The sequence below is a fragment of the Delphinus delphis genome, chromosome 5, assembly GCF_949987515.2.
Source record: "Delphinus delphis chromosome 5, mDelDel1.2, whole genome shotgun sequence".
NCBI classification, from domain to species: domain Eukaryota; kingdom Metazoa; phylum Chordata; class Mammalia; order Artiodactyla; family Delphinidae; genus Delphinus; species Delphinus delphis.
In genome coordinates this window covers 5050196-5063916 of record NC_082687.1, presented here as the reverse complement: position 1 = coordinate 5063916, position 13721 = coordinate 5050196, and the positions used below count along the sequence as shown (strand labels likewise).

Here is a 13721-nt window from a genome sequence, read left to right as displayed (position 1 = left end):
ACACAGAAAGCATTTGAGTGGCCGAGGACATGAAGTATCTGAATTTCTGTTAATTAGTGATGGATCTATGCATCGTATGCTTTTGGAGAAAAAAGACTAAATATACTTTGGAAAATCCACATACTATTTCCCCAAGAGGGTCTTATTGTCTATAACTAAGGACTAAAAATGCTCCATGTATCCTCAGTGAAATATCGATGTCTAATTGTAGGGAAAATCCAATGTGACTTCAATAATTGAGCTATCAGGCTTTTGATAAGAATTATTTTTAAAAGTCTTGAGATACCTAAGATTTATGTTGTATGTCAGCAATTGTTAAAAAATACATTTTACTAAAATTATAATATAGTTATAACAAGGATGTTTTAATAATTTACACCTAGGAATAGCAGTGGAGAAAAAAATGAAAGGATGGTTTCAAGTAATAAAAATCGAAGAAATGAATGAAAAAGTGTTCCTCATTTTTCTTTTATGAGACAAGGTGTAATAGTTTTTGAGGGGTCTAGAAAAGAAAGGTTTTTTAAAATTATCCCTTTATGCCAAAAGGAAATGAAAATTATATTTGAATAGAACCCTTGGGGCCAGTCACATCAATAGCATCCTTTAAACTTTGTTAAAAGTGGTGGTACATGAAATAAGAGAAACTTTTAGAAGACTTAATAACCTGATCAAGCAAAATGAATGAAGTTCATGAAAAAGTAAGTGTTAGAGCTTGGGATTTGATATCCTGTAGGAATAATACCTATTAAAAAATCCCACAATAAAAATCCTGATAAGGTGTTTAATATAGTCTACTGCCAACTATTGCTAGGGTGAGTAGCCTGACTTTGATGATTAATTAGACATCACCCTTCAAATATCTAAAAGCAGCTATCGAAGTCTTAATATTGGTGGGAAAGCTAGCAAAAGGTAGGATAGCAGATATGAGAGTAGCAAGGATTAAATATATCCACAAAAAATATTCTTTGGGAAGTTATTTTTATAAAGCTTTACATTTTAATTCCTTTCATCTTTAATGACAGATTCACAGAGGATGAAGAAAATAAAGAGAAACACTGCTATATTCAAACTTAGCCCTATTGCCTTTGTCTATTATTTAAATATCTGTATGTTCCCTTGCCTGATCATTTAAAATATTATGTATTAAAAAAATAAAACACCTATCTCCATGGCTTTAATACTAAGACAGTTAATTTGGCTAAGTATTATTAGTACATAAAAGCAGGTCTAAGAGAATCTGTCTTCATTTAGTGAAATTAAAAGAATAAATGTTTACTTATCAGATTAAATATCATATGATTTTACATATTAAATTGATTTTACAGAGTGTTTATTTTATTTTATTTTTTGGCTACACCTCAAGGCCTGCAGGATCTTAGTTCCCCAACCAGGGATGGGACTGGCGCCCCCTGCAGTGGAAGCGCGGAGTCTTAACCACTGGACAGCCAGGAAAGTCCCTACAAAGCGTTTTTATGTAGTTGCGATCTTCATTAAACTTATTAAAACTAGGCAAAATATAGCTATGTATAACATATAATTGGTAACAATATTAAGTTGGTAAGTATTTTAAAGAACTGAGCAATGAAACTTACCAGAGTACATATAACAAAGTATATTTAGATAAAGAAATTAAGAAGAAAAAAGAGATTGAAAATGTTGCACATAGATACTCATCTTTATTTGGGGTTTAATTGATGTAAACCCAGCCTTATGCTAGTTTTTTTTTGTTTTCTAACTACATATCTATTTCAAAGATTAGAATGAAATTTATAGAAGACAAATAAGATTATGTTGCTCTCCTTCTCAAAACACCCCAAATACTCTTTAATACCCCAAGCAGAATGCAGTCTTAGTCATAATCTAGGTTTCACAGGATCCATACCTTAGGCATGCTTTTTATCACTCTCCCTAACTGCTCACTCATTCGGTCCCATGTCCCTTTTCACTGATACTGAAATGCGGGGAGCTCACTCCCACACAAGGGCCTTTATGTTCCCATCCTTGCACGGCTGGGAAGGCTGTTCCTCAGGTCTGCACATGGCTTATTCCCTCACTCCAACTCTCATGTGTCACCTCCACATAGGACATCCTTTATAAAATATCTTTCAATATTTTTCTTCAAAATACATTAAGTGTTCTATACTTAATTTTTGAGTACAAAATACATTAAGTATACCTTAGTAACATTACAGAAATGATACTAGCAATTTATGACTTCTGGGTTTTGGCAGACTTTCTTATTAAAATGTAAACTCAGGGAGAGCAGGGACATTTTCTTTCTTATAAACCATTTTGCCAAGTCTAGAATTGAGGTAACAGCTCAGTAAATATGTGGTAACTAAGTGAGGGAATAAATAAAAGAATGAATATTCAAACATATCCCTTCAGACATCTTGAAGGATAACAATAAAAGTGCTTTAGAAACACAATTTCAGAGTAAGAATACATTACTAACAGGTTTCTAAAGAGCTTGACAGTACAGACAATCTCAAACATGTTTATCTTTTGCTATAACCTCTTTACAAATGAGAACTGGTCAGTGCTTACTGACTGAGTAGGACCAGACCAGGGCCACAGCTCTACTGCTGGGATGTGTCTGCCTCTTCTCAGGGTCCAAGGTGCTCACAGACGCCTTCGCAGTGGCTTAGTGTCCACATACTGCTGTGATTATTAAGGGTTTTCTGTTCTTTCATTTCTTGTTCGCTCGTTTTGTTGTTCCTGCTGCTCTCTGCACTTCATTGTTTTCTCTTTTTAGTTTCTGTTTACTTCATCCGATTAGATGCCTTCTGTTCCAATAATGTTCTTCAACCTCTATTTGAAGGCTGATTTTGACCATCTGCTTCATAAAACAGTTCCTTGATTATGCTCACTTGCCTTGAACCACTGTTAAAAGTAGTTATATTAAAATATATATTTACATATGAATATAAACATAAACATAAATATAAAAACAGTCTCACTTTGCTGTCCTGGGGTCAGAGCTTTCTTGGTAGCGCTGGTAACATGTTCTCTAAATACGCAACCTCTTCCATGCAGGCTCCTTTGCGTTCTCTTCACAGACACCTGGCTGCTCTGGAGAAGGGGTTTACTTGTCCTTGGTTTACTTGTCTATATACTGTCTGCTTTTCTCTGTTTCCTCCCCACTGGAATGACATTCCTTAAAGACAGGGACATTATTTGATTTTTCATCACTGTATCCTCAAGTCCTAGAACAGAATCTGACAGTTAGTAGATGTTCTGTAAGTAAGAAATAGCTTAAAATCCTGAGTAAATAGGAAGAGAGAAGCTTCCTAGAAGTTCTGCAGAAGAAGTTTAGGACTTTTCATGACACGTCTGTGTGAATGTATCTGTTTGCAGCTTTGAAATTGTTAAGCGACAGAAAAATCCAATGAATTAGATTAAGCAAAAAGTAGGACATTTAGTTGTATGTAGAATTAAAATTATAAGGGTAGAGTGAAGTTGCATGCCAGAGCTCAAATGCGTTCCCATGAAGGTGTCCTCTGTCCGCTCCTGACTCTGATCTCCTTTGCATCAGCTCTGCAGACCTGAGTGGCAGAAAGGAGACTTTCTCGAGAGTCTGCAGCACCATGGGACTTACTTTCCCCAGTTTCCCATCCAATGAAAGACAGCCTCTCTCACACACAAATTCCCATTAGAATCCCATGACTGACAGTTGTGTCACCTGCCCATCCCTAATTCTTTGCCCACCAACTGACTCTTATGCCAGGCCTGTTTCAAATATTGAAGATGGAATTACTCCGTCCAAGAGGATAAGGGATGGAGGGAAAGTATCTTCCTGAAAGAAAACTGTGGGGTTGTTACCTGAAAAAGGGTAACAGAGACTGAGCAGTGATGGACCCCTCACTAAAGAAGATAAACAGATGCAAACATGTGTATGGAAAGAGACTCAACATCAGTGTTCATATGGGAATTGTAAATATAAATGACAATTAGATACTATTATGTAACTATTAGATAGGCTAAAAAAAATACCCAAACTGACAATACCAAATGGTGGGGGATCTTTTGGGTTTTCTTTGTTTGTTTTGTTTTTTCCAAAAGACTTGACGCAAACTTGAATTCCACATAAAATTGAACTCTTCAGTTTGCTTGCTGCCACTTAGTGACTTTTACGTTCTGGCTGTTTAAAAATATAAGAATGACACTTTTCATCTGAGAGTTTGTTGTAATTATAATCTCAGGACTGAATTATACTTCCCTGCATTCCACTATAAGGAGATTGAATTGTTTACTTGGTGTATCTGTGTAGATACCACAGACCTGATTTATTGCTGGTAATGATATTCAATCATAGATTGGCACTCTAAATATTAAAAACTTAAAACACGTATTAATAGTTGTTAAAAGTCTCCTGAGAACTAATGCTTAATTTTTAGAAAGTAAGAAAGTGTTCTTTGGGTTGATAGATGCAGGTTTTAAAAGCATTAATTAAGAATAGTCAGAAGTGTCCCCAACTGTTATAATTTCCTCTACTTCAAAATTTGAGTAATTTCTCAGAAACCAATATTTAACAGTTTGGCAGTTTCTTACAAAGGTAAACATTGTTTTACCATATGATCCAGTAAACATGTTCCTAGGTTGTTGAAAACTTAGGTGCAAAAAAAAACACCCTACACACAAATGTTTATAGCAGCTTTATTCAAAATTGTCCCAACCTGGAAGCAAACAAGATGCCCTTCAATAGGTGAATGGTTAAATAAAGAGTGGCAAATCCATACAATAAATACATAAGTATATGCAATATAAATATGAACGTAATTTATAAATTAAATTTTAATATAGTGTTATATTTATATTTATCTTATATATTTAATATGTAATACATAATATTCTAATTGCCTAATACAAATAAATTAAATAGAATGAAATGTGTAATTTATTCTTTTAATAATATTTTTATTCATAAACAGCATGATCCAGGTGAATTCAAATGTTTGGTGTCTTAATTTAAAAATACAAAATATTAATATATATTTACTATTTTTAAAAGTATATATGTATAGTTATATATATATATACACACATATATATGTCAGTAGAATCCTTAATCACCTAATGAAAAAAATCAATACATTTCACAGAATGTATGATCGATCGATTGATTGATGCTTCCACACTGAAAATAAAAATGTAGAATGTAAGTATACGAAATTCAATTGTCTATAATCCAAAAGGTCTTAGAGAATAAAAACACAATTTTTAATTTTTATAAAATTCTTCTCACGAAATTATGTAAATGCCTGATTACTTAATTAGAAAAATGTAATAGTTTTTCAGGTTTAAGATATTAAAATATATCAGCTTCTGCAGCTGCAGCTTTATTAGATACAAACTCCATTATATATATTATAACCATTAATATTTATTGATAAATAAGAAATAATTCCTAATATTATATAAAACAAAATGGAAGATATGAACTTTTCCCAGTTGCATTAAGCTGCTTTAATTCTGTCTAATCTGTATGTGTGTGTTGCAGGGAGGTGGTAAACATCTCTTCAGCATTTAAATTAAAAATTTCACAAAGCATTAATACATTGGTGCAGGAAAATTAAAGAAATTATTACCAAATAACCAAGTTTAGCATGAACATTGTAGGAAATAAGAAAATATTATCAGTTTGAAGCATTAGAAATTGCTAATATGCGATCATTTTTACCTACAAAATAATTTTGTGTATTTCAATAATTGAAAAATCAATATATTTGTATGTAATTCAATAATTACAAGACATTTAATCTATCAATTTTACCATTAATTAAGGAAAGAAACAGTTCAGGTACCAAAACAACAATGATACAAAAAATGCTTAATTATTATTGGCAGTATTTTTGAGAGTTTAGCATCATTATGGAATTCAGAGGTCATGACAACATATCAAAAAGACTAAGCCTAAACTAATACATGATAGATTAATTATCTAGACAAGTACAGATCCTGTGTATCAACTGTATATTTCCATGTATAGGTGGAGGAGGAAACTATTACTCTCTTGTGGCCCAGGTGGCATTGATAAAACCCACTATTGTCATATAGCTGAGGGAAAATAACATAGAAAGGAAAGCAGTAGAAATGCCCCTCTGTATTCTTGTTTGTGGTTACTAAAAAGTGCAACCTCTGGAGTACGGAATACTTGTTCTAAATCCCACCACTGCCACCTAGAAGCCAACGGTCCTCTGGTCAATGACTAGGACATGCAAAAACGATTGTGACCTGTAAAAAATAATTCTAATAATCTTAACTGAGAATTAAACAGCGTGATTTACAAAAACCTTTATACCTTTATCACAGTGGCTGGCACAAAGTTAAGTGCACTCTAAAGTAAATTAAAATAATTAACCGTATTATTTTATTTGCAGCTTCTTGCTGCTCTAAACTATCATCTATAATATCACAGTTACAACTGCTCTGGATCGTAGCTCAGGCAAATCCAAAATGTCTGTATAAATTTACCTTCATATTTCTCTAATTGAAATAGCTCTGGACTTAAAATCAGAAGATTGGGCTTAATTTCTGTCTTTGCTACTTACTAACAGTGTGGAAAGTCCTCCTATTTAATTGAGCTCCTCAGTTAACTGTGAATCATAAGCCTCATTTAAAGCTGCTTCCAAATAAAAGGAAATGAAGCATAATAACTTTCTCTTTAAATTATTGCTTCTTTGAAATGTAGAAAGAACTATAACAATAGATTATTTTTATTCATGCAGAAGAAAGGGCATTTCTAATATAATTTTGAAATATAATAATTTAACGCTGTGACCAAGTGGTTAGGAGAACAGGCACTGGAGTCGAATTACATCTGCTTGTTATTCTTCTGCTACTTATTATACTTATTATTAGCTATGAGACCTTGGGCAAGTTAGCCAAATATTCATGTCTGCATTTTCTTATCTGCAAAATGGAGGTAAGGACAATACCTACCCCAAAGGGTTGTTGTGCTGATTGAACACTATAAAGAACATAACTGTAACTCTCAAAGCACAGTGCCTGTCTTTCTGAAACCAAGGTCGTACTGCTGGCTCATGACTGGCCAATAAATCAAGAGACAAGTTGTTGGGACAAGGAATAGCAATTTTCTTTGGAAAGCCAGTGGACCAAGAAGGTGGTGGACTAGTGTCTCAAAGAACCATCATCCCTAAGTTAGAACTCAGAATTCTTTTATGTTAAAAGGGCAGTCCCGGTTCGGGTCAGACTCTGCAGTGGATGTGTTAATTTCTTCCTTCCTGCAGTCATTCACAGGTGGCCTGGTCAGGATGTTTTCTAAGAGCTAAACGAAGATGTTTTAGCTTAATGCTCATTACATGGGAGGCAGGGTTCCCAAAGATGGGTCATTATGTATAATTTAAGCTTATAGGCAACATCCCTTTAGTGATTAACTTGTAATACAATAGAAAGGTTCTTCTCGATCACACTTGTCACATAGCAAGTGCCCTGTACACGTGAGCTAGTGTTATGATTGATTTCTCTAAGCTTTGATATACTTTTGACAAGCACTGTACTGATAGAGCCAGGAGAGCTTAACTAAACAATGAGCACACTCTTGAAAATAATTGTCTGCCAATTATTGTCTGCCAATAAATGTCCAACATGGGATAGAGTATAAATATGCACCACACAAATTAATTTCTGTGTATGCATATGTGTCTGCATAAGTATATTTGGAAGAAGCACATGTTTCTTTGTTCACAGGCAGATACATTAAAATGACCCAAACAGTTGTTTGTTTGTTTGAATTGACCAAATACTACATTAACATGGATATTGGTAGGGTTCCTGTAGTTAAGTGAGCATGTAAGAAGAGACCTGATTTTTCTAAACTAGGACTAATAGTTCCATAGTGTAATGGAGAGGAAGTGGGTCTCGAGTCAGGAAGGCCTGACAGTAACCTGTGTTCCACCTCTTACTGTGTGACTTTATCCAAACACTCATCTCAGACTTATATTTCCTTATCCATGGACATAATGTTGAGTTAGATGAATGGTAATATCCTCTTCATGTAAAATTCTGATGCTGTGAACTGCATGTCAGCCCCTAACTTGGATAATTTTATAGTATAGCCTATAGATATAGGATTAAAAACATACCTATATTTTTCTATGACGGATAGAATTTAAGCTCTTCAGGCATTGCCTAGGAAAGTCTGACTAATATTTAAGTTTGCAGAAATAAAAAGTAGGTTTTCCCCTCTAGTCTGGAACGTGATTAAAATATTTAGGCACCAAGGTGATTGAATCTCTAGAGAAAAAAAAAATATCAATTAATAAAAATTGCTGATGTCAATTTAGAGTTCTGAAAACTCTTAAGAATGATTTCTAAGGAATTACTGCTGATACTGCAAATCAGCAGTGTGCAATGCTCGTGTGTTCTATTTTAATAGACCTTATATAGCTATTTAAGAATTACCCTGTTACCAGAATACATAATAAATATCCAATGTTTAGAAACAGCTTCTAATTACCTGATAAGAAAACAAAAGTGTATGTCTGCTTATTTTTTGCTAGGCAAAAGACATTTAGTGATTTTTTTCTATTGTGTATGTAATTGGAAATAGTATGAAAGCATTCTGATAATCCAGTGGCTTAGCTGTTGAGGATTATGTGATGCCTTTAACCAACATTGATGGCGACATTAGAAAAATGAAGCAAAACCATAGACAAAGAATTATGATAAGATGAGAAGTTTAAAATATTAGAATGGAAGATAGAACTTGAAAACAATCTTTCCAGTGCTATATGCTAATTATGACTTAGAAGTTCTATTATCTGTCTTAAATTTAAAACAACTGCTAAACGGGTCATTTCTTTGTTATTTAGTAATTTGAGCTTCTCTTTGATAAGGTCCTTGCCATTCAGACGGAACATAAGGATTTTATTGGTCTCTAATGATGCCAGCTACAGCTGTACAATCATCATTTTAGAGTCCGAGCTCTGTCTGCTCTTAGATCTGCTGTTGCTTGATCACAATTGCAGAAGTGTCTTTAAGTGTATTTGCTTAACCAGATGGCAAATGGCTGTACAGAGATTACATCCATCTTTGTTACTGTGTGACTAAAAGTGTTAAACCAGAAATGTTAGCTGTGGTGGGAAAAACACAGACTTGTATCACACTAAAAACAGTTTTTCTTTGTTTATTGAAAGAAAAAGATACAAATATATGCAGCATGAGAATACAACATTATGGCAAACATTTTTATAATATGTACTTAAATATATGAATAATACTTCTAATTAAAAGTTAAGTAAAGCATAAAATATTGGCATAAAACGTTATGCAATTCCTGATATATTTTTCAAAAGAAAACCAGAAGAATTTCTACTTGCTATATTCTCCTATAACTATTACTTTAAAATATTAGAAAGATAGCTTCAGAAATCATGATATTTAGAAGTATTTTAATTTGCTATACATGATTAACAATATTTCACATGTGAAAGTTAGTAAATAAGCTTATAATGTGGTATGAGATTTATTATGAGTTTATCTGAAATATTTTGAGTTAATTTGGGGTTAATTTTTCAAGTTTAAAAGCTCTAGAAAATAGATATAGTCAATAGATATTTGAACCTATAGACTTCTACAAGGTTTATATATTTAAAGACAGCTAGGATTAAAATTTCTGTGGCAAAGAAAAAAACTTTGGTGTTGTCCTAGGGTCATGAGTATAAAATGAGAATTACAAAATATTCAACAAACTTACAAACTTTTTTCCCTGTTTTTTGAAGCCAGGACTAAAAAAAGTATAGAGTAATGGAAAAATAAATCAATGTATTTTGAATTATTTTAGTAACTGAAATAATGTGACTAGTGGATTTTACTCCTGCATAACAAAATGAACATTCAGTTTATATAGAACTGTCACTAAAAAGGGAAGCCAATGAAAGCAGATTTAAGTTGAAAAGTTAGTATAAATGAGAAAGGTACTGATCACACTGTGGTCTAAGCTGGTAGTTATTCAGATAATGACATGATTAAAAAGAAAGCACAGTGATTTATAATCACAGGGTACTGGAATGTAAGACATTTAAGGACAACAAAATCCTAGACGCACCCCTGAACAAGGACCACTGATGGGGACCGGAAGTAGAACTTTGCAGATATGTGAAGGTCAGAGAAAATTGAAGCTATGCTGTCAGTTATAGTTGGTCATTCACACGTGCTTCTCTGAGGGCAGAAACTTGTTGGGAAGAGAAAAGTTAATATCCTAAGCCTCAAGGCTTGTGAAGGAAGTGAGTAGTTCAGAAGGTAAATAGGAGAAGGGGTAAGTCCATTTTATCTTCTTGCTGGACAAAAAAGGTCTGTAATCATTAGGACACATTTGGATATCTGTAACATTACCAAAGGTAGTGCTTTAAAAGTTGGACATACTGAATTCCCAGACTGGATAAATTGTGTGATATTAGTATCCTGCTAATTCAATCATAATATGAGTAATATAAGGAAGGAATTGTTTTTCAAAATTTTCCCCCCCGAAACTTGAAATACATCTGTAATTTATGGATTACTAACTATATGCTATCAAATGTAATTTTGCCTAAAAGTCAAAACATTGTCATAGACTAGGGGGTATTATCCATATTTTACTTATGAAAGGTTATATTCTATTTATAAGAGATCAATTACTTTGACAAGATTACCAGCTAGTAACTAGAATAGAGAAAAGGAGATTTGAAATCAAATGTGTTTTGATTCTTCTTATTATTGCTATACCAGATTATTTATTTTAGCAACTAAATTGTATTTTCTAAACTTGCCCAGATATTCCTGCAAATAGAATAACTAATTTTGTCTTTAAAGAAGAGAACAGAGCTTTCTGAATTTTCTTAATTCTATTCTGGGTGTGTAAAAGAACAATAGTAAAACTGTTTTAATAAAATTTAATAAAATTCTTAAAAAAAGTGAGTTTTTCAGGAATGACATAAAGGAAGATTTTTGACCAAATAAAACAAATGAGGATCAAATAGTATAAATAAAAAGTGAATACTAGATGCTTCAGAAGCAGCCAGGAGCAGAATTGACCGTTGAAAATACAAAAACTGATGGATTCATAGTTGTGAAGATGAAAAATCAAATTGAGTAAAGCAATTAGGAAACTATAGTATGTTAGACTGATGCATACATCAGGTTCTAGGGGAGGAAGCACGAGCTAATTTATGTATAAACTCAGCATTATCAGGGTCCCTAGTTGATACCAGTGGCTTTGCAGTTAAAAACACAGCATACAGTTTCATTGTTTAACCAAAGGAGAGAGACCGACAGAAAAAGACGAGGGACACCGATAGTGCATATTAATATTTCTTCTAACATGAATCTTTCTATAATTTTAATAACTAAATTGTATAAAAGATGATTTATTTCACATTAATAGTCAATAGAAGAATGGGACTTATACTAAGATCCATTCAAACTTGAATTCGTGATATTTGACATAATATTAACATCTAAAATTCAACATGCTGTCAACTTATAGCTTACTAAAGGGCATATATCAGGTGTCAGACACATTGTGGCATGTGAACTTCCTTAGCTTTAAACCTTAGTGAAGTTCATCAAAACATATTTTAAACATGTTATATAGATGAATTTATTTCCATTTACTAACAGAGAGCAAAGAGGAATAAAAATGGAGAGGTATTAATTTTGTAAATGTTACATGATTCAGAACCATATCAGACAGCTGGAATCTCCCCTTCAATATCTGTGTTATTGGCACGGACTTTCTGATCTGCTAATGTTTTTCAAAATTATGACATAAGATTATAATTTCATTACAATGAAAATAATCAACTAAGTTCTTAATTTCCTTTTATTAAAAAATCTTATGGTTATTGGAGAGAAGTGGCATGGAAAGTCTACTGGAGAAAGCAGTAGGAAGTGTGGAAAATCGTATTTTTCAACTGGCTGGATTACAACCATACACATAAGAAATAAGAGCAGAAAAAAGTTATTTACATCTCCAGTAAGGTTATCATAATCCTCTAGATAACATGTTTATTTCATGCTTCCCCAGGATGTTCAAGGATAAGCATGAATTGTTATTGTCCTGGATTTCTCTAACCAAATAATATCCAAATGAATCTGTTACAATAAGATAGAATCGTCTTTCAACAAAACCAAATATTCCTTAGGGAAGAGCATTAAGATCTCCTCTATGTGATGAATAATCATAAATTGCTATTTAAATTTTGCTAATAGCATTATTTCATTTAATGGTTACTTTTAACCATTAAAAAAATGAAATAATGCCATTTGCAGCAACATGGATGGACTTAGAGATTATCATACTAAGCGAAATAAGTCAGAAAGAGAAAGACAAATATCATATGATATCACTTATGTGGAATCTAAAATACGACACAAATGAGCATATCCATGAAACAAAAACAGACTCATATATATAGAGAGAGAACAGACTTGTGGTTGCCAGGAGGAGGCGGGAGGAAGGGAGGGATGGATTGGGAGAGTGGGATTAGCAGATGCAAACTAGTATATACAGGATAGATAAACAACAAGGTCTTACTGTATAGCACAGGGAAATATATTCAGTGTCCTGTGATAAACCATGATGGAAAAGAATATGGGAAAGAATGTATGTATATGTATAACTGAATCACTTTGCTGTACAGCAGAAATTAACACAACACTGTAAATCACTATGCTTCAATAAAAATTAAAAAAAAATGTTTGCTAAATCTAAGATACTTAGACTGAAATTAATTATGGATGAAAAATAAACATTTAAAAATACTTTCTTATTCTTCTCAGTTGTAAATATAGTCACACATTTTGTATGCACAGCCATAAATAAATTCCTAATTACTAGTACAACTAATACCAGAAATCCAAATGACCCTATCAGTTATAACACAAGCTCAATTCTCTTCATGAAATGTTTTGTTAAAAGATTAAAAAATAGGATAATATGCTGTATACACAGATAACTCCTAAAGAAATCTTGAGTTAATCATGTTATAAAGTAAATATGAATCATCAATGAATTAATGTTATGAAATTAATAATTATTTCCCATATTTATAGCTTACTAACCTCCTTCTGTCTTACTGTGTTCCTTCAATAAAGGATACAAAGTCGACATATATAGGAAACTAAACAGAAGATCTATAGAGAAATATACAAGTATATTTAATCTTATTTTTGTCAGTATAGACGAGACAAAGAGTTAACAAAGTGACAGAACATATCAAGTCAAAAACATTTAATAGCACTGTCTAGATATTTTGTACATTGTTGTTTGACTACAGTCATAAAATGAGTCAGAGATGGAATCAAAGCATGACTAGTTCTTAATTTATATGCCTAAAGCATAAAAGTTGATTACAAAACTCCAAGTATGTATTTACAAATTCACATTTCTGTCACCCATTATCCATTAGAATATTCATTATATTTGAATAAAGGAAGCATTTGCTTTAATGTAGACTTCAGTAAAATTTCTGACAAAATCCTCTTCTGAAAGTCATCAAGGACAAAACCGCAAAGAAACCCATGTGCAACATCAGTACATATTTATTAGTCAGCTGTGCTGCTTCCTGTACCAACAATTCCTAAAGCGGCTGTGATGTAATATGATGAAATGTGATTTCTTCTACCTGCTATAGTCCAGTATGTGTTTTTCAGGTTTGGATGGGTTCTGCTGCATGCTGTCATGACAGATCAGTTTCTTCCATCATAGGGCTCTGGTC

General features: G+C 32.8%; 1 protein-coding gene across 3 annotated transcripts in view; it reads left to right on the top strand.

The window, feature by feature from the left end:
- Positions 1-13721, top strand: part of FSTL5 (follistatin like 5) — a 620880-nt gene that overhangs the window by 190229 nt on the left and 416930 nt on the right. The window lies entirely within an intron of this gene.